Raw genomic sequence first — 3,577 nt, forward strand, 5'->3', positions numbered from 1 at the left:
AATGAGGATTAGAGTGGAGAGCATCCATTCATACAATGTTCCAATAGGCATGTGGTGTGATCGGCCTAAGCCTGGCCTCTGCTGGCCTTTGTGCACGTGAAGATGGAGAGGGCATGGCCCCTGGCTTCCAGGAGCTCTGGAGTAAGCCAGGAACGTGAGTAAATGAGCAGAATGTGAACATCGCGTGACAACCTGACTTTGGCAATAGGCATGTATAGTGGCTAGTTCAGTCGCCAAGTCGTGTCCGACTCTTCGCGACCCCCATGGACTGCAGCACACCAGGCTTCCCTGTCCCTCACCATTTCCCAGAGTTTGCCCAAGTTCATGTCTGTTGAATCGGTGATGCCATCCAATTATCTCATCCTCTGATGCCCTCTTCACCTTCTGCCCTCAACCTTCCCCAGCACCAGGGTTTTTTCCAGTGAGTCAGGAGGGTGGTGTTTGATCTTCCTCTGCTCATCTCCTCCTTTCCTTTCTTCCTGAACATTTCAGGGCAGGAGGGGCAAGGTAGGCATCCATGCCGATGGGGGTAGTCAAAGGCCACGGTGAAGTGATGAAGAGACTTCCCCGGTGAGGGAATTTAAGACCCTGGGCTTCCACTGCATGGGGCGCAGGTTCAATCCTTGATTAGGGAACTAAGAGCCCATGTGCCATGTGGTGTAGACAAAAAAAAAAAAAAAGAGGGGGGGGGGGGGGAGGCGATAAGGGTGTCTGCATGGCCCAGAGTGTTGGGGCCTGGGAAGGTGAGGATGAACCCATGGAAGAGCAGCCTGGTATGGGATACTGGAGCATGAGCTGGGTGATGAGGTTTATCTACACGTAGGTATCACATCACCTAGGGTAAGGGTTAGCCCTGTGAGCAGAGTGAAGATATCCACTCATGGAGGTGGTGTGGTGTAGGGTGTTGAAGCCAGATCATGGCGAGAAAGGTGTCCCCACAGGAGCAGATGGCAAAGGAGAAGGGAGATTGGTTACACATGGGATTATACTAAGGATAATGGGAATCGGGTTTCTCACTGCTGGTAAAGGGAGCTTTTAATACAGAAAGGGGGAAAGATAGAACAAGCTCTGTGGTGTTGGATTGGAATTGGAGGCACTGTTATACACTCATGGACTTCAATATATAGGGAGGGATAAATAAACGGGCTCCCCAGGTGGACTAGGGGTAAAACGTGCCTGCGTTCCAACACAGAAGATGTAAGAGACTCAGGTTCTATCCCTGGATCGGGAAGATCCCCTGGAGGAGGGCACAGCAACTCACTCCGGTAGTCTTGCCTGGGGAATCTCCACAGAGGAGCCTGGTGGGCTACGATCTATGGGGTCGCACAGAGTCAGACACGACTGAAGCAACTCAGCACACATGAACGCATACAAATAAACACAGACGTCACGTGTCTGTGGGGACTCGGGAACATATATTCTCTAGCTAAAAGGACGCACCCTAGTATTAATGAACACCTCTAGCTTCCAGACCCTGACCATTCTTCACTAAATAGCAACCAAGACTCCTGGAAGCAACGGCTGATTTCGGGTCTGAAGCAGGACAAGTATTATAGGGTCAGCCTAAAATTTGTCTTCTTGTGCTGTAAAGCAAGAATGTGTTCAGAGAGTTATGGGGGCATGCCAGAAGAACAGAGGGGCTTCCCTGGTGGCTCAGTGGTAAAGAACCTGCCTGCCAATGCAGGAGACCCAAGTCCGATCCCTGGGTTAGGAAGGTCCTCTGGAGAAGGAAATGGCAGCCCACTCCAGTATTCTTGCCTGAAGAATTCCATGGACAGACGAGTTTGGTGGACTACAGTCCATGGAGTCCAAAGAGTTGGACACTACTTAGCAACTAAGCAACAACAAAAGCTTGAGGAAGCTCCACTGGCCGTTTGATGGGCAATTTGAAAATCAAAATAACAACAAACTATATCAGATAAAGAGGGAACTGGGAGTCTGTACAAATAAAAGTACAAAGTTTGGTAATACGTAGATAACTTAAAGCACCTCCACACAAAATACCGGGCTTCCCAGGTGGCACTAGTGGTGAAGAACCCTCCTGCCAATGCAGGAGACAAAGAGACATGGGTTTGATCCCTGGGTCAGGAAGATCCCCTAGAGGAGGGCATGGCAACCCACTCCAGTATTCTTGCCTGGAGAATCCCCATGGACAGAGGAGCCTGGCGGGCTAGAGTCCATTAGGGTAGCAAAGAGTCAGATGTGACTGAAGCGACTTACCACACACACATGTACAAAATACTAATTTCAGAAGAGTCACTTTATAGTGGGGAGACCCCATAGATACTTTCTTAAATAGTTAAAATGAAGGTCAACAGTAATGTAGCAAATCAAAATGACACATTCCAACTTATATGCAACTATGAGTTTTTGTTCCTGCAAACCTGACTGCCCTCCCGCCGACTCTCCCCAGAGCCCAGCTCTAAGCATCTTCTCCCGATGGGTTCCAACTATTTTTGAGAGGAAATCGATGTCACCAGAACATGGTCTCCACCACTCCCCTCAGCTCCAGGCTCATCTCTTCAGGGTCCATGTACTCCAACATGATTTTTTCACTCTAGACCTTACCAGGTCCCTCTCTGCCGGTGAGATAAGGTTCCACACCCTGTAGCAGCACGTGGGGCTCAGCGCTAGGCACTACAGTTGGGGGCTGAGTGCAGACTGCCCAGACCAAACCCTGGCCCTCCATTCCCTCGATGGTAGACCTGGGGAAAATAACTCACATCCTGTACCTCAGGGTTCTCATCTGCTTAATGGGGATAATGAAAGCATCTCCCTAGCAGGGGTGTCATGAGGGTCACTAGTGAGATCCCTGCCCAACCCTGGCAGAGAGACATGGACAGTCATGGGTGCTTGAGGAGTGTGCTCACAGGGGCCCCGAAGGGGTGTGGGGGGGAAGCGTCCTTGGTTCCAGTTTCCTCAGGAAGACCCTGTTCCACGCCTAAGGGAACCTCAGGATTCTGCACAGAGCTGGTCACTGGGATCCCCAGACATACAATATTTAACACTTAATGTTACTTGAACGTGATAAATATGGATGCACATTAACTTGCCAATGCTTTAAGGTAGAACTCTTAACTATGAGAAACAAACCCCATTTGTACAGTGGTGTGAACACAAGGGAATTTATTTTTTTCTTCCACTCCCACCCCACCCCCATGACAAGAAGTCCAGTTAGGCAGCTGCTGCCCTTGGTTCACTGGTTAACGGTTATCAGGGCGACTTTCTCCGACTCTCCTGGCTTGTTCCTCATGATCACAAGGTGGCAGCCCCTGCTCCAGCCATCACGCCCACAGCTGCATGTACACGTGTGCTCAGTTGCTGAGTCGTGTCCGACCCTTTGCAACCCTATGGACTGTAGCCCACCAGGCTCCTCTGTCCGTGGGATTCTCCAGGCAAGACGACTGGAGTGGGTTGCCATCTCCTCCTCCAGGGGACCTTCAGGGGTCAGATCCCAGTTCTCCGGCAGCGGCGGGTGGACTCTTACCGCCAAGCCACCAGGGCAGCCACACTGTCACACACGACCAGAGTGTGAACTGTTGAGGCCATACCCCCGAGCCCAGCAAGGACACAGAGC

Source organism: Cervus canadensis, chromosome 18, assembly GCF_019320065.1.
Source record: "Cervus canadensis isolate Bull #8, Minnesota chromosome 18, ASM1932006v1, whole genome shotgun sequence".
NCBI classification, from domain to species: domain Eukaryota; kingdom Metazoa; phylum Chordata; class Mammalia; order Artiodactyla; family Cervidae; genus Cervus; species Cervus canadensis.